Source organism: Stegastes partitus, unplaced genomic scaffold (assembly GCF_000690725.1).
Source record: "Stegastes partitus isolate 25-593 unplaced genomic scaffold, Stegastes_partitus-1.0.2 Scaffold4, whole genome shotgun sequence".
Classification (NCBI taxonomy): Eukaryota; Metazoa; Chordata; class Actinopteri; family Pomacentridae; genus Stegastes; species Stegastes partitus.
In genome coordinates, this window is record NW_007577735.1 from 1,779,470 (window position 1) to 1,798,604 (window position 19,135).

At 42.1% G+C, this 19,135-nt stretch overlaps 1 protein-coding gene across 2 annotated transcripts in view; it reads left to right on the forward strand.

Moving 5' to 3' along the window:
• The first annotated feature begins 2,701 nt into the window (after window positions 1-2,701).
• The window catches only part of LOC103355228 (synaptotagmin-2-like), a 37,578-nt gene continuing 21,144 nt past the window's right edge, over window positions 2,702-19,135 (forward strand). Inside the window, exon 1 of one of the 2 annotated variants that reach the window (XM_008278941.1) lies at window positions 2,702-2,771. The gene's annotated coding sequence lies outside the window, so the exon portion shown is untranslated. Of the gene's footprint in view, window positions 2,772-10,931; window positions 11,100-19,135 lie in introns of those variants that run through there. The other variant, XM_008278932.1, reaches the window with a different exon arrangement.

Sequence of the window (19,135 nt, forward strand, 5' to 3'; positions counted from 1 at the left end):
TTTTGAGTGAGACTTGACCTTATATTTGTCCTCGCAGCATTTCTGCTGTGAAAGTACAGTGTTATATAAACACATACAAGGAAAATACGTTTATGTTAAGCTTTGAGATTCGGATGTGGTTATAGCGAACGTCTTTGTTTTCTGTTTTTATGATTTTGAATTCAGCTCTGTCATCTGACCTTTCTATTTAAAACCACGAAAATGTCACTTACTCTTGGAGTGCCGCAGTGTGAAGCAGCGTTGAAGCACTGCTTTTCTCTTCCCTGTCACTGCTGCCCCTCAGCTTGCTGCAAACAGCTCACTTTGACAGTTTCACAGTGGTTCTATGAGGAGTGCTGGTATTTCACAGTGCAGGAACATAAAAGAGGCCCTAGTCTACATTCCTTCACGTACCACAAAGTTATTCTTTAGTGTAGTGCCAATATTTTTCATCAGCCATCTTGTCGACAAACACCTGGAGTAGGGTTTGTTACCATTTAAAGGTCAGAAGTGCAAGGCATAGAAAACAAGATAGATAGATAGATAGATAGATAGATAGATAGATAGATAGATAGATAGATAGATAGATAGATAGATAGATAGATAGATAGATAGACATTGCAATGCGTACATGTGCAATAATCACATCACAGAAAGTGCATACAAAACTCGCATAGTTCTCATTGTTCATGATTAAGCTACAAGAGAAATCTCTCTAATAGAACAGGCACAGTTTTGTTTAAACTTTATTTAGAAGACAGGGTTTGTTGACATGCAGGCCCCACATGTGCACCTCAAAATGAGCCAGGAACCATACAAAATGAGAATTTGAATGGAAGTATTTCTTCTGCAGAAAGGATGCTGTTGCCTGAAAACTGGCACTATGTCGGCAGCATCTTGCAATTGTTGCGCACTACAGGCAGCAATATGACGAATTAGCTTGACCTTTTACATCAGCACCACACATCCGTATGACGAGTGCAAAGCCAGATTTGACTGCAATCCAAAGCAGAAAACACTTTTGGATTCCTTATTGCCTCATTTTAGTAATGCCACTTTTTGCATCATAGATTTTATAGCATCAACAGATCCAAACAGTGAATTGATCCCCAAGGTTTAGCTCCCTTAAATAGCTCACGCGATGGGAAAATGAACAGTTTGGGTATGTTTACAAAAGTCGAATCCATGTATCCATGAAATACATACAATTCACAGAAGGAAGTTTGGGTTTTTGGTGATGGCAGATTTAAATTGTATGAACTGTTTTCCTTCACTGAAGTGTACAAAATGAAGTTGGTTATCTAACCCGGTGGATGTCTTTCATGATACAATTACAATAAAGCAATTAAGTCCAGTGAGTCATGAAATTGATTGTTTTGCCAAAACGGGAGAAGGAAATTGGGCCACAAATAGAATATCCTCAAAGGTTTGAGAGCACAGATGGAATTTGACTGACGGTAAAAGTTTGTTAATGCCCTAGTCAGCAAATTGTGATTTGCAAGAACATTTAAGGGCACAGAGGATCTTAGATCAGATTGCTGTGCCTTGAAGGAATTGTCTGACACTTTGAGATAAGCACTTATTTGCTCTCTTGCTGAGAGATAAGAAGATTGATATGACTGTTATATCTGTGTGCAAAATATGAAGCTGCAGACTGGCCTGGATTAGCAAATAATCTGCACGCTCTGTGCATATTTACAAAAATGAAGGGAGTTTTACATTTAAATTTTGTCACCTTATGCTAAGCTAAGCTAACTGGCTGCTGTCCTTAGTTTCATTTTTGATGTACAGACATGAAAGTGGTGTTGATTTTCTCATCTGACTCTCAGCAATACAGCAAATAAGCATCAGTCATGCCCCATTGTCCTGATCAGTCAAGGGAATATTAAATCTAATATCCTGCTATACAAGTTAATCTTTGTCAACAATACCAAAGGTGATTTTGCTCTAAAGTTGTTTAAATCATGCATTAAAAATACTGGGAGCCGTGTTGCTTGGGTTACAATCTATTTGTCCGACACAGCCATTACTGTGGTGGTGATCATTTGTCAGCATTTCTTTGTTGTTTTCGTCAATAAAACAACTCGATACGTTAAGATATAAATGTTTGATGAATTCATTTTTATATCAAGTCAATGCTACATCGGAGATACTTTTGAGAGTAAAGGTAGAGAGACCAAATCAATATTATTTTAAGAGTCTGCTGTGATCTCATGGCTCTGTTGACTCACGTTTAAGCTCCGTGTTTTTCAAATAGACATTCATTAGGCGGCTAATTCAATAACTGGTGAGCAGTAGTGTGCAACGGATAGCTGTCAGTGATAATTCATTTGACCTGCGGCTCTGTGGATGAAAAGCGATTCAGGCATATATCAACTTGTTTGTGTGAGCGGAGGACAGACATCAATGTTCTTTCTTTGCCATAAAATGATATTTGCTATAGAAAGGTTCTGTAGTGTGCAGTTCAGGAACGCTAATAACGCCGGGTGTTCATGGGGTGTGGTGTAATGCCGTGGATTATCTTGAAATGATACACATAGCAGTTTAAATCCCACACAGCAGTCCAGAAAGGATTAAGCTTCAGTTAAAGTTGGAAATCAAATTCATCTTAAATTTCAGTTAAATAAGTGAGAAAGACAGCTTATAAGGAAGGCAATATAGATGCTTCTTTCACCTATAGAGTAGATGTGCCTCTCTGAGTTCATGTTGTCTTTTCTCTTACAGGGTTTCTGACTGACAACGCTCTCACTGTGATTACCTCCAGCCACTCTTCAAGATTTGAGATTTTGGCTGTAAGTATGTCACCAGCAAAGACACTGTGTGCTTGACTACATGAGTCGAGGCTCAGAGAGATTTCTGTTCACGTAAAGGTTGTCAGATAGAGAACGACGGGAGGAGGAGGAGGGGGGGGTTGGGGGGAGGGGGGGGGGGATTCTCCACTTCATCAGAGCGGTCCGCAATCATTGCTGTGACCGTCCTTTTTAAGCAGAGACAGATCACTGCACATTGTTCCATCCCTCCATCCTCTGCAGCTCCCCCTCTCAGAAATAGCATCCATTCCTCGTCATTTCAGAAATCCAGCTTGCCTCTGTGCCCTTACTGTCTACCGAAGGCATGACCCAGATGGTAGGCTGTCCATGGCTGGATGCTTTTCTGAAACTGTCCAGTAATATAACACTCTGATCAGCTATGGGGTGAAGCAATACTTGACCTGTAAAGAAATTTGCGCAGATTATTTATGGGGTAGAAATTAATTAGCTGTTTTCATGTCACGCGCAGTTAATATCAGAAGAATGTTTTGGGGCACAATCCAAAAATGAAACCAGTACATTACTACAGAATATGTAAATACATTTGAGCCCTGTGTCATCACATGTTTTGGACTCCACTAGATGTCAGCATGAAACGTTGTGTGTTGGGTTTTCCCCGCACTCCCATCTGTTCTTAGAAAAGCTTTGCATGTGCCAGGGAGGAGGGAGCCCACTGCAGTGTGTAGTGAGCAGGAAAGGCGTGGTGAAGATGAAGGTGCAGCCCACTGTGAACAAGCATGATTTACTGTAGGATTTGCTCTTTGTGCGCCAGTCTCTAGCACACCCTGCACACTCCAGCACTCCAGCTGATTAATCAGAGTCATTTCCATGAGTGATGGAAGCTCCAGTGTTGCAGGGGGCTACAGAAAGCTAATAAAGCCCAGCGGACAACAGCCACGCCTGGAAGGACGGTTACTGGCTGCTGCTTTTATACTGGCTCTGTCCATCTGCCATTATTCAGCCCTCACTGCCCTGTGTCAGCCTCATTGTTATTAACATTGATCAGCTCAACATCAACTGAATGAGAATTCATACCCCGGGGACTGGTGCTACACGATTAGTTGTGTGAATATGCAGCAGCATTAGTCAGTAGGAGCTTTTACTAAATGTGTAATGATACTGTATACATGTATATTTTATGTATTTTTCCACAACAGAGGGCGAAAGATATATAAATTCAGCCTGATTTAAGGTTTGAGTCATTCGCCACAGGGGAATAAAAAGTTTTTACTGCTTAGTTTCTAAATTTTTGTTAGCATCATAACCTAGCTGTAAGCTGACCTATCTTTAAAATTGTTCAGTTGCTTATTCATACATTCAGCAGACACACTCACGTCTGAAGGGCATCTATTACTATTTATGTGCTAGATGTTTCACCAGCTAGCTGCTAACCACATCTGTCTGGAGTTTGGTGCTGAACTTGTAGCATACAGTTGTTTTTGAGAGTTGTTTTCCCCAAACAGTGACCTTCCATGGGTGAAAATGGGGCTATGATTGATGAATTGGACATAGAACATTGAGCAAAGTGATCCCGAAAGGCTCCATTGAGGTGAGAAAACATACAGTGATGTAATAAACTGTTAATATAAAAATACTGATAATAGCTTATAACTCCTTTAAATACACTGCTCAAAAAAATAAAGGGAACACTTTAATAACACATCCCAGATCTCAATGAATGAAGTGTTCCAGTTGAAAATCTTTATTCATTACATAGTGGAATGCGTTGGGAACAAAATAACGTAAAAATGATCAATGTAAATCAGAATGATTATCCCATTGAGGTCTGGATTTGGAATCATACTCAAAATAAAAGTGGAAAATCACATTACAGGCTGATCCAACTTCAGTGGAAATTCCTCAAGACAAGTCAAAATGAGGCTCAGTAGTGTATGTGGTGTCCATGTGCCTGTATGACTTTCCTAAAATGCCTGGGCATGCTCCTGATGAGGTGGCAGATGTTCTCCTGAGAGATCTTCTCCCAGACCTGCATTAAAGCATCAGTCAACTCCTGGCATGGTGTTGGTGGATGGAACGAGACACGATGTCCTAGATGTGCTCAATTGGATTCAGGTCTGGGGAATGGGCAGGCCAGTCCATAACACCAATGCATGCATCATGCAGGAAGTGCTGACACACTTCAGCCACATGAGGCCGAGCATTGTCATGCATCAGAAGGAACCCAGGGCCCACTGCACCAGCATATGGTCTCACAGTGGGTCTGAGGATGTCATCCTGGTACCTAATGGCAGTCAGGGTACCTCTGGCTAGCCCATGGAGGGCTGTGCATCCCTCCAAAGAAAGGCCTCCCCACACCATGACTGACCTACCACCAAACTGGTCATACTGGAGGATGTTGCAGGCGGCAGAACGTTCTCCACGGCGTCTCCAGACTCTGTCACATGTGCTCAGTGTGAACCTGCTTTCAGCCGTGAAGAGCACAGGGCACCAATGGCGAATCTGCCGATCTTGGTGTTCTCTGGCAAATGCCAATCTCCCTGCATGGTGTTGGGCTGTAAAGCACAAGCCCCACTGGTGGACGCTGGGCGCTCATACCACCTCATGGAGTCTGTTTCTGACAGTTTGAGCAGAAACATGCATATTAGTGGCCTGCTGGAGGTCATTCTGCAGGGCTCTGGCAGAGCTCCTCCTGGTCCTCCTGCACAAAGGAGGAGGTCGTGGTCCTGCTACTGAGTTGTTGCCCTCCTACGGCCCCCTCCATGTCTCCTGGTGGGCTGGCCTGTCTCCTGGTATCTCCTCCAGGCTCTGGACACTGTGCTGAGAGACACAGCAAACCTTCCTGCCACAGCTCACATTGATGTGCCATCCTGGATGAGCTGCACTACCTGAGCAACTTCTGTGGGTTGTAGACACGCTTCATGCTACCTCTAGGGGTGAGAGCACTGACAAAATGCAAAAGTGACCAAAACATCAGCCAGAAAGGACGAGAACAGGGACATGGTCTGTGGTCATCACCTGCAGAACCACTCCTTTATAGGGGTTGTCTTGCTAACTGCCTCTCATTTCCACCTGATGTCTGCTCCATTTGCACAACAGCAGGTGAAATTGATTCACAATAAGTGTTGCTTCCTAACTGGACAGGTTGATTTCACAGAAGTGTGATTGACTTGGCGTTACATTGTGTTATTTAGGTGTTCCCTTTATTTTTGCGCAGTGTATTATGTCATCTGAAAAGATGTTTAGAACGACACAGTAATTGTTGCACTTCTAATTTTATGCCTCCATCTGTTTGATAAAATAACAAATAATGTGTCATGATTTATGCAATTTTTTTTAAAACTGCAGCTACTGAAACAGACTCAAAATGTGCTGTTTAGTCCTAAACAATAATCTTCACCTGCTGTATATGCACCTACAGGAGCACACACATTATGACACTTTCTTTACAGCAGTATGGAGGCACATTATGGAAACATGGCTCTAGCAATGAGATTTCCCTCTCACTCTGCCAGATCTAAAATGAGCCAACACAATGAAGCGCAAAGTATTGCATTGTTGCACCTCCTCACATCTGCAGCACCACAGATATAGAACCAGATCTAATCCTTGACTGCCAGCCACAGCGTACGCTATTTACCGCACGAACATGATGGCTGCAGTCACTAAAAAGATTGGAAGATGAGGCAGCAGCAGCAACCATATTTCACTGCTTCACGGTTAAAGCATCCACAAACATAAATCTTGAGACTACCATCGATAAGGAGAAACACTAGATGCTGTCATATGGGCTTTTTTCCTTCTATTTTCTACTTTCCCTGTTGAGGTGCTACAGTGGCCCCTAAGGGCAAAATTATAACAACCAAATAAAGCACAAAAACATTAAGGGGAAACACACTCTAAATGCAAGAAATACCAAACACATGCAAATAGGGAAAACACGTGCAGAAAGAAAAATGGTACACCGGACGTGCCTCAGGACATTATAGGGAGTGATGGGCTTAACCTGGATAAACAAGCACGAAAAGGCCAGTAACAACGATAAGACTTAATGGGCAAGCGAAGATATCTGTGAAGTTGCTGCTTATCCAAATTAGGCTCATCACTTCCCCTAATGTTGTCTTTAAGAGCCACTGTAAGGCCACGTGACTATAAAGGTAGAGTGAAGGACTTGTTACATTCAGGCCCTTTTCAATTGAGTTTGTGCAATGGTGAGTAAAATGCAAGTAAATCTCTATGTATTTCACAATGTACCAGAGTTTTAGTCTGGTGTCTGTGGGGACATTGACACATTGGTGCACCAGTAGAGATACATTTACACCAACCGTCAATGACTAGTTTGCCAGAGCTGAGGAGTGTAGCAATTGTGGCAATGGAGATGGCGTAGACAACAGCAACTTGAGGTATATAGTGGAGTCTAGGAAGCATTCAAAAAAAGTTTCTGATGCTCCAGATATAAATGGAACTTGACATTCAAAGGAAGGATTACCCTGTAAAGAACACACCCTGTAGGCATATGTTATAAGCGTAGGTTGACAGTGTTTGTGTAATCATTCTCACTGCCAGAAGGGGGAGAGAAAACAGCCACACTACAGCTTTTATTGTTGCACAGAAAAACACGTGGTGCTGCATAAACCAAGGCGCTAAAATGATAATCTACTGTACGAGCAATAGACATTTTATTGATAGCAATAAGAAAACTGTTTGATAGGATGTGCGATAGCTTCACTTAATTGTATTATGCGAAGCATAAGTTAGTTCCATGAACAAACTCCAAGAACTCTCTGGTTCATAAGCAGCCTGTCATACCTTAATAATAGAGCTCCGTCGCCCTCCATCATTCTCTAGCATGGCAGTCATGCAGGTTATCCAAGGCACGCTAGTCTGTAGTCGCCTCGGCCTCTCCTCAACCCCGTCCCCACTTGCAGACTTCCTGTGTTGGAGCATGGGCCCCTAGTGAAGCAAGCTTTGGACCATCTTAAAAACAGCTAAGTCCCCCACCACCTTCATCTAAGTGGCACAATCCTGGTGGCCTGCTCCAAGGGTGGACTTTATGTTGGGGTGCATGTGGAGAGGCTGACATGTGGGTCTCCGTCAAATGATACTCAGTCATGGCCAGTTATTATTAACTTTAACCTTCTAGTGATAGAGCAGCTTTGCCCTTATCGTCCTCCAAGTGCCTCCAGGTTGTACTTGCTTTCTTTATTTTATACATACGAGGGTGAAATCATTCTTTTATCCTCATTTATTGTTTATTGTTGTGTCAATTGCTTTATATGTGAGTTTTTCATTGAAGTGTTGGGATTTGCCTTTAATAAAAATGTATGAATTGGCAATAATTAGCAATTACATCGACTGAAATAAAATTAGGATTTAATTATTATTGGGATTTAATCAGCCACATTGCCCAGCTCTTGTGGTGAATGGGATATTATAGACGAAGCCAAGTAGTGCATTTTACTGCCTTCCATTGTGTCTAGGCTCGTATTTTAAAGTATTCATCGTCATTGCCGCTTTTAATACGTGGCTGTAAGCTCCATGCAGTTAGTCTCCACAACACGCACGCCTTATTAAATATGTATTCTATGTTGCACAGAATTTCTCCGGAGACTTGGCCTGTTTAGTTCAAAGAAAGGTCTGATGGATTTATTTTCTCTTTTTTTCACTTCTTATTCATTGAAATTATGCAGATGATTACTAGATTATGAGTGTGTTCAGAATCTGCTGTGACAGCCATCGTCAGCAGCATAAAAGTATGATGGGAGCATTCATACTAGTCATCTGTCGCTACAAATCAGCATCCTTCTGTGTTTCATGTCTCATGGGAAAGTTGCCAGGGTTGCTCACTATGGGTTTACCCAGAATGCTATGAATCTTGGTCGGATCAATATCCTGTTCCCACTCAGACACTGAATCACACCTGCTTTTGTTTCAGGGCACTGGGCTGTAAGATATCCCATACAATGTGGAAAAGAGTGCACAAAGGAATACAGGGTTGGCTAAATTTCATGGATTCAACAGCAAGACCTAAATGTCACTGCATTTATATATACAGAGGGAGTGGAAACTATTGAGCTGTTGAGTCCAAATTGCAGTGGAAGGCTGCCATTTTACTTTCACCCTACACAAAACAATATGGAGGCGGGGAGCTGCAGGAAGAGCTGAGGCAGCCACCCTCTGGGTTTTGTTGTGTCTCTGTGATCTTACAGGCAATATTCTGCATTTTCTGCCAACATATCCTGTAAAAAAAATTAAGTGATCCTTCAAACAAGTTCTGTCTATGGAGCTGAGGCTTTGTATCTCGCACTCTGGAGATTTATTGTTGTCCAGAAACTATTAAAAACACATCAGTGAGCCACCCTGAGTGGCTTGTCCCTTCATTACATGAGTAGTTATTTTAAATCAATCCCACATTCACTGTCCTGCTGCTGTAAAAACTCACTTACACCAAATCAATCAGCAGCTGAACACAGTTCCCAACAAATGTGCAATTAACTTGACTTATTGCTTGCAAAAAACTTTAGTACCTAGCTGGTTAATAAATTACTTTATTAAGTTATTACTAAGTAAATCACTCTCTCCATAAACAAAACTTGCTAATTAAAGCTGTACATTCACGAGATGTTTTTGAAGTTGTAGGAATAAATGAGATTTTTGCCGAGTGCAACAGACAGTGAAGGGAAGTTGGAAAGCATTTAGTTACAGACTAACATATTGGGGCCTTCAATGGCATTAATAAATATATAAAATAATATAACATAATAAAGTTTGTGCACTTTAAAACCTAGAAATTCTGGGTGGTGATATATAGACTGTACCAAGATGTGCAGAGAAGTACTGTGCTCATTTTTCTTTATGAGAATATCACTGGGGTAGCTTCATTTCACCTCCAATTAACAGATCACTTCTAATTCAAAAGAAAACCATACTGTATATTGCTTCCTTGACCCAACACTGAGAAACGGCATCGCCACAGACAGGGAATGAATTGCATTCCTCCCTCTACAGTTGTATACTTTGAAATTACAAAAAAAAAAAAAAAAAGCTGTCTCCCTCTTTTCTCTACCTTCCATTTTTACTGATTGAGACATTATGGATTTTTGGTTCAAGTGCTCATCGCTGGCCAATAAGGTGGGTGATTCACTTAGGGGACGACGATCATTCTCTGTGACACGCAGCAATACCCCGAGGGCTCCAAACTGTCTGGTTCACCATTGGTGTTCAGCGAAAGCATGCGTCACATCTTGTCATTAAATAAGCAGATTTACACAATAATACGGCAACTGTAAGGTGGGGGAAAAAAGTAGTGTGGGCTAAGGGGTCTGCGTGGCATCGTGACAATTTCGCAGTATTTACACTCTGAATCATTAAGACGAGGAAAAATCCTCTTTATCGAGCTTCAGAAGCTTATATAAAGCAGTGTGAAAAAGGTGAAAATTGGTTGGTCAGCAAAAGGCTTATAAACCATATAAGCTTATGTAAGCGTGGCCATGTTATATACATACATACACACATACATATACACACACACATACATATCCTGCAAATATTGCAGATTAAAAGCCTCCTTGTTGACAGTGAGAGTGGTGCAAATCCAAAGACATAAATCAGATTAATGGACAGACATGGCATGAGAGCCAAAGTAGCAAACTACTGCTGCAGTAAGCACAAAGCAAATAACAGGCTTCTTGTTTGTCTTTGTCCCGTTATCTAGAGGTGTCATCTGTAGCATGTCATTGTCTTCTTTTTTTGCCTTTTTACGTCCCCCTTCAGTCTCCGCACAGCTGCAGCCTCGTGAGCTCAGGAACATATCTGAGCCCCACGGAGTCCCCCAGCAGCAGCAGTACTGCCTGAACGAGGGTGTAGGTGCCGGTCGAACAGCAGAGCATATGGATGCTTTTGGATTGCCCTCATGCATTGGGGCACAGATTGCTGCATACAGCACCTTGTGAGCAGCATCACAAATCAGCCGTCCGAACAGCGAGTGCTGGAGCGGAGGGGAGAGATGGAAGATGGAGAGAAAGCAAGGGGAAGGGAGAGGTGAAAGGAGGGGGGGGTTCCTTTCGGTGAACGAGATAGGAAGAGTGGAGAGAGGGAGAGGAGGAGGGGATTGTGAGGAACAGAGGTGGGGGTAGTCACAGAGAGAATGACTGAGAGAGAGTGTGTGTGTGTGTACAGGAGAACAAGTATTGCTGCAGTGGAAACAGTGCGAGGAGGACTGCAGTTTCTGGTGCTGATGGGAGAGCGGTCGAGAGACGTTATTAAGGCACTGTAACATTAACCCTAAGTGCCTGTTTGGTGAATGGGTTTGCCTGTTGTGAAGAACAGGATTACGGAATTACGGTAGTGCTGGTAAGGGTGCATTTCAACTCTCCTCTCAGCGTTGCTCGAGCACTTCCTTTGAGGAATCTGGAATGGAGTTATTGGCTGCTGGTTGTTGCTGTAGTGAAGGATTATTTTTACCTGCTGCTGCATTTCTGTTTTTTTTTAGGTGGTTTTACCATAATGCAGGTGTCGTGTGCATGTTACTTTCAGGTGCATGTGGTCCTAACTTTACTCCAAGCTAATTCTTAAGCCTTGTGAAGAGAATACAAAGCATCTTTTGAGTCCTGATCTGCCCCAGGACCTAGTTATGGTATGCACCTTCGTGCAATTTGTGTGCAATCTGTTATTATTCCACGTCAGGGACTGTTGCGAGAATTTTTAGACGGAGGGTTACATCTCCGGATCTAGATTGATTCTCATTGATCATGCCTCATTTAGCTTTCCTTGTGGGTGTAGTACCTCTTTCCTGGAGAGTGTCCAGGAGGCTGCCCTGCTGACAGATGCTCTGCTTACCCCTTTAGCTCCACCGGCATCTCTCACAACCTCCCTGAACACTGAGAAACAGCCAAGTGGAGCCAAAAACAGCCCATTACACTGAAAAAAACCTCAGGTCTATTGTATTTTATCTGTAACGTAACAAAACAGACACAAGCCCCGGTGCTCTTTATCTTTTGGGACTGAGTAGTCAGACAAAAAAAAGAGGCTGACAGTTGTGCTGAGGAGTATAGAGAGAGGGGTGGGGATTTCATAAAGTGCTGCAGGATGCTCTTTTTTCTGCTGTCTCTCATGGGACATATAGCACAGGCAGCACCGAGGTGACAGTACCAAGGACAAAACCTATCTTAAGATGCTTCAACGTTTTAATGCCAAATGCTGATTCTTGCAAATCTGCATTGGGCCTATCGTTAGCACCACAGAGTTATTCAATCAAATTTCATTCAAATTCATTATCACAAACTGATTACAAATAGTTATAGTGTCACTAAGAGGCTGAGGTTTTTAGTCCAGTGAGAACCATCAGTTTCCAAATAAGTCCTATTGTAACACAGTTTTTATCTTGTGCACAAAGAGAGTTATTTATTTATTCTTCTGTCTTCATAGGGCATTGTGTCCTGAGGTAACATCTAGAAATACAAACCAGGTTTGCTCTCTCCCCAGGGAATCTGGTGTTGTAATTATCACAGGCAGTCAATGGCTTGCATTTGAAGTGGTCACATGATTGTTCAGGTTTCAGAAGTATAGTAAACAAACGCACAGTGGAGGATGTGAAGGATCACGTTGTATGTACATACAGATTAGCATGTACTGTGCCCATATAGATGTTTACTTCTTCAACATCCAGAGTGCAGGAGACTATTTGATACTGAGCATGCTCTGAAGGTTCTTTTTTGTCAGGCTCTAAAACATTCAGGCAGGCTCATTAAGTCCGTACCTCAGGCAGCCGCTCCCAGTGGCTCCCACACTAAGAAATACTCTCCGAGTCTCTCATACATAACCAGAAAAATGAGAGGAAGCTTTGAAGTTCACCAATCTTATTTCTTTTTTTCCTGTTGGCTCCCTCCAAGAAGACAGCTGGTGCCCAAATGCGGGAACTGCTCAAAGACGAAAGAGAAAGAAAAGAGGTTTTTATTCTAACTGTGCAGCTTGCATCCCATCCCACAGTGGAGTGGGTGTGCCCTCTTGCACTCAAAACATTGTTTTTTCCAACTTTTTGCTGCTTCATGCGGGTGAAATATTCCCTCTAAGCTCATATATTAAAGCATTCACACGCAGCACGATGTTTAAAACGACAACGCCAGCCACGGTGGACTCAAAGAGTGAGTCAGTGGTTTTTGCTCTGACACATTAACACAACTAGCACTGTGATTGCTCAGCTGCTGTCAGCTTCTCACTCCAGGTGAGAGCTGAGCCTTCCCAGTCTTGGCCCCAGCCCATGTGATGGTGTGTGTTGCTGGCAGACGATGGCAGAGAGCTTCAGTGTTAAACGGTCAGATGCTGTCACTAGTCACAGCATCCTGCTGTGCTGACGGGGCAATTTCACCTCTATTTAATCTTTACAGGGAGAAAAACATACATACCAGTTGTTGTTGTGAGATTCCTGCCAGCTTTTCGTCATGTTGAAGGCAAGGATTTGTGATGGTCAGGGAGAGCATCACAGAGCGGGGAAACACTGCCGTAGAGAAGGAGTAAAACATTTTCAGTGCGTTTCATCATACTGGAGTTGTTTTATGTGTGTGCCTACAATGTTCCAGCAAAATCTTTGAATTTACACTGAGATTAGCTACGTGGAAAGTTGCATACATATATGTAAATTGATTAGTTTGACTTTTTAGGAAATGCACCTCTGGCAGTTATATTAGACTATAAACAGTAGCCTTAGCTTAGCATCAAGAACAAGAACAGGGGAATCTCCTCCTATCAGAACTTTTAAAGAGGTGCTGTAAGATAGATCTGGTTTCTGGTTTTCCTCTCCAATCTTTGTCCTAATCTAAGTAGGTTTGCAACTACTACTCACATTTTTTTTTATTATCTATTCTATAATCATTTGCAAATTATTTTATTTTGCTTTTTTAATAATTTCACCAAGAAAATGTAAAATGAGTACAGAAAAAAGGGGCCATCACAGCTTCCCAGAACCCACAATGATATCCTTCTTGTTTTGTTTGACCAACAGGCCGCAGCTGAAGCATGTTTGATTTACTATTATATATATTATGTAGCTACTCCCAATGTATGCGAGGCAGGAATCAATAAATGTTGGTATTTTATGCATTAGAATACCTAAAACACTGAATAACTTTCGACTGACTGTAGCTTTTTTGACTTGTTGTTGAAGCTCTTTTGTTTTTGCCTGTATGTTCACCATACAGAGCTATCATTGTTACAGCTAACTCTGAACCAGATTGCCCAAGATGGAACGCTGCCAGTTCAATGCAGCTGTAAAGGAAGTTGAAAACAAATCTTGCATTGTACGCTCCATCTTTACATATTTCCCCTTTTAGAAACAAAATGCCTCTCTGCAGTGCTGCAGAAGCCCTCTGCTCTGTCACATTTTCTCTACACAGCCTTACATGCAGATTGGGTCACTGTCTCTGTGACAGAATGATTAATCGACCTATCAGGGGACAGGGAAAGGGGCTGTACTGAGGGGGAGAGGGAGGATGTATGGCAACTGGCTGTAAATGATCCCTTCAGCTCCTCGCTCAGCATTCAAACCCCGGCGCCTCCCACCTCTTTTTCAAGGATCCCTCCTGATAATAGCTGAGTCACATTCAGCTGCAGGTGAGAATAAGCATTGTTTTATCTGCACAAGCAGGTTTGTAAATGAGCCTCCCTGGACTGCCCTTTGGGTCAGCGCACAATGAGATATAAGAGGGAGAGGCTTTTCTCTAATTGTCTTTAGCGGGATGATGTGCAACGCACCTTTTTGACATCCTTATCTCAGTGGCTGTCCTCAGATCAGCAGTGACACCAGCAGGATTTCCTGATGCACTTGCATTTTTGGTGTAATTGCCCTTTTGACATCTCTGACTGATGGTCAGTTTTTACTTGTGTATGCTTGTATTGTTTAGGTTTGCATTCAGAGCGTTTGTGCAGCCCTGCGGCTAAACACGGGGGTTCTGGCGCCTCGGTAAATGCCCAGTCCTGGATGGTTGCATAAGCAGTTTTGCTGACTGTGTTGCAGATCAGTTGCTGACTGAGTGTGTAAATGTCATTCACTTTATTGTTCATTGGTGCAGAGAAATGTTTATTGCCACAATCTTGGTCTAAAAAAACTCACATTTTTATCAGTTCACCTTCGGAAAAGGCTTTGAAAACACACAGTAAGCCTTTAAAATTCTAAGCTTTACCTTTGAACTCGTTCATGTAACAGTAAAACCACCATTAGCTGATGGCTATTCTGTAGTATATTAAACTATATGTGCCAAGTTCACCTAAATAAGGGGACATACGCACCTTTAAAAAAAAGCTGGACAGCAGGGCTTTGCTTAACATTGAAGTCAAAGCCTTGTTAGTTGACTTCAACATTTTAATCACTGTTGAGTGAAACTCTGCCCCCTGACAGATGCTGGGCGTGCCCCCATCAAGGTGTTATGGCCGGAGGCTTGAAGCCTTTTGGTCAAGAATTTCAGAATCTGGCTCTGGCGCATTATGATTATTATTATTATTTTTTCCTTTTGCACCGTGTGCTGTGTTTTTGGATTTGCCAGAGCTTTTGTCAGTCTCTTGGCTCTCTACCATGAAATGACAAAAGAGGGAGTGCTTTGCAACTACAGTCGGCTACCTTGCAGAAATCTGTCTCTGCCACACACTTAGCATTTATCTAACTGTGCATGCCAGCTGAAATCTGTTCTGTTAACTTTTGGTGCGCAAGTGATGAACAATTCAGGGCTTTATACCATATCTTTATGCAACGTTGCTCATAATCAGCCAAAAAAAAAAAAAAGACATCGAAAGATGCAGAAAAGACAAACAGAAAAGTAGAAATCCAATATCACCTCTCAGTATTTAGATTCATACTGACATAAACACAAAGTATTCTACAAAAGGTTTTTTTTTTTTATAAAAAATGAACTAAATGAATAGCCTCTCTTTTTTACAAGTCTTTGCCACAATTATATCTTTGTAATGGTTGTTTTCTGCCTGTACAATTGAATGTACTCTTAGGTTTGGCTCAGGCCAAGTTCCACACATTCTTTCAGCTTTCAGTGGTAAATAACAAGCAATACAGCCATCAGTATCCTCTCTGTAATCCTATTAAAACTTGGCCAAAAATGAGACCATTATGACTGCAGGAGCCCCAAGTCCATTTCAGCAGGGGTGAATTACCATAGAGTTGCAAGAGGTCAGGAACAAAGCTGCACATTATCTCTAATTGAAAGAACCATCTCAGCTCAGCTTTCTGACTACAGTCTGATGAATCTAATAAAATACTATGCCCCTTGTTCTCAAAATGTTCCAGTACACATTTTCAGCTGAAATCAAGTCCAGGCAGATCAGAGGTCAGCTGTGACTCAGTGCTCGCTGAGCCAATATTCTCTTCTTGCAGTTTCTTCAAGTGTGTTTATCGTGAATTCAAGATGCGTGCGATGCCTTTGAACAATTACCCTTTAAATGATATCCTCAATATCTTATGCAACTTGGCTCATACCTAAAATAGCTCATTGGGATTCAGATGAAAAGAGTCACTCAGCATGAAAAGCATAAATACCAAATTAGAGCACACTCACACAAGCAACTTCTCAGAAAGAGATAATCTGGGAAAGGAATACCGCTTTGTACAGATGTTGCTCTGGCCTAAATCAGAAATTATGAAATTAAAGATACTCTCTAGTGTGTAAATCCTTGCGAGTTCTAACTTATTCAAATTTTTTTATTTGTTAAAATAGTCTGACCCATCTTACTCTAGAAATCATATTAGTAGACTTAGAGGTAATGAAGCTGCACAGGATGCACAGCTAGTTCAGCTCGAGGCCAAACACTCCACCCACCCACACATAACCCGTAATGTCACAGATGGCAGGGGCCTCAGTGGGGGCTGAATCATTTCATTGGGGTCACATTATTCACTTTGCTTTGTATCTTTGAGGACCCCGGCCCTGGTCTTGAAGTGGCCTGTGTCAGCCGAACAGCCGTCGCTGTTGTTTCCTTTGAATACAGCAACCTTTTTCGCAGCGCCTAATATTCGATACTTAATTTGCCGCCCCACTGCTCCTGACTGTTGCCCCGAGCTGCAGTCATGTGACCTTGCGACCAATTTTCTTTCCGTTTACAGAAGCCATTTTGAAAGTGAACGTTAAGACATTTGCAGGTTTTGATCCATGTGCCGCATTTAATTACAAGTTTGCAGAAAAAAAAAAGAGATTTTAAAATACGCACATATAGATTGTCCAGACAGCTGGGCGAGCTGCTCCGGAGGCGAGTTGTCAGCGCCGCTGGAAAACAAACTTGGCTGTAGATTGTTAATTAATTGCTGCTCGGGGTACTTGTTGTTGTGCAGTCAAACAGCTGCATGACTTAAGCTCGCTCTCCTTAGGTTGTTTTCCCCTAGATCTGACCTGGGTGCTAATAAGCCCTCGATAAAACACAACCCCCACATGTGGAGCTGGCTTATCAGCAGCCCGGGGTTTCCCGTCACAGGAGAGGATGACACACTGTGTGGTCAGTGTCACCGCGCACATGACGTCAGATGAGGAAGCAACATTTCTTAGTCATGTGTTTATATGTTAAAGTTGAGTTTGACAGGTGGAGGTTAATTAGGTGAGAGCACTCAGCTTTGAGGCCTGTCTGAGTGACTCATATTTTTCCTACAATGATGTTGAAGACAAATTATGATGGGATACAACATTACTACGCTTGAGTATTTCAGAAAAATTCAACTAGCAATCTTATTTATCGCAAAGACTCGCATTTTACTGCACAAAAGGCATTCACTTCATCCCTTTATATTTCCTGCAGGAACCAACACCAAAGTTTAGAGGTAAAGATGCCAACCATGAACTACAACGTGTCTGCTTTAATTCTAGCTCATTGTCCTCCCTCATCCCATCTCTCCACTGTCTGTAGTGAAGGCTAGGATATACATGAGTCAAGGTAAAAGTAATACAAATTTCTATACAGCTAGTCATTGAGAAAAAAGGTGCAGATAAGTAGTGGTGAAATTTAGGAAGAGGTTTCAGGCTTTTAGGTATCTGCTTTTATTGCTATAATTAAAAAAGTGTGGAAAAACATGACATTGAGTTTCAGTGAAGAGTTTTTTCTGATTCTAATTCTGGTTTGCATAAATTCTGTATGCTTTCCAGGAAACTTCAGTCTGAGAGATGCATACAAAGTAATCTGTGTTTATTCTACCACAAAACAGAAGTCCTTCATCCATTTGAAAGACAAGATGTGTTCAGAAATGAATGGAATGAAAGAAGCATATAACACAGCCTTTCCTAGTTTCCAGTGATCTCTCCTTAGAGTCAACAGAGTTTTACATTAATCAAAGCCATCTGCCTTCACCTTAACTTGCAGTATGTTCCAGCTGCTAGAGGTAAAAAGATACATTTAACCTTTATGTACCACAGATCATTTTCAGTAAGCGCAGTGTTAGTATGTGGGGTTGCTCTTGCACAGTTTGTTTGCACAGCAAAGATAAAAGTGCTTGATCCCCATCCAGCTTAGTGCAGTGTGCTTAGTGATAAGGGCCAGATCATGCCCATAGCTGCGCTGCTCTGGGCTGTGCAGCCGAGCCATTTTGTTTTAACTAATTCTGATGACTCAAACTCTAACGAAATGAGACCCGCATTGAGAGATGGAGCTCAAAACTCCCACAGATCTCGGTAATCAAGTATTATATGACATGCATATTGGATAAGAAGCCTATTTTTAACTTTAATTCATCCACGGAAGGTTTTCCTGAGCAGCAACGCTCCTGTTTCGACAACACCCCGCTCCACGCTCAGACAGTTTGGAGCACTTACACTTGGAAGCTGCCCAGGACAGCCACAGTCTGATGCGTTGGTCATTGTACGGTTCTGCTGGAGCAGATGGAGGTTTGGAGTCTTGCTCAAGGGCATGTCGGCGGTTATAAGCAAAGGGCGAGCGACGTTGCTGCTACTGTTACTTCAGAACTGAATCTGTTGGCGCAGGGATTGAATTGGCGGCCTCCCAGTCTGCATCCCAGTTTTCTTACCTTGAGGGTAAAATTAACTAAACTAACAAGCTCCTTGCAAGTGTGGAGACCTTTGTGTTTATGTATTGTGTGTTTACGAGAGACGTTTAGATCCATCTGATTAGCAACTCGGCCTTCGAGGCAGCCATGTTTGTTGGTACGGACTAAAATATCAGATTTCTGTGATTTGGAACAAATATTCATCTTCCCTAAAGGATGAATACGAATGATTATGTTGTTGATTTTTCCTCCAGTAGGAGAACATCTACACTTTCTAGTGAAACATCTACTCAGTACAAAATATTGTACAGATATTCCTAATTCCAAATGATGTATTCAACTATTGGTGATTCCCTGACTTTTTCTTTCGTGCTATGAGAGGTTCACATTTATGGTTCTGAGTGAA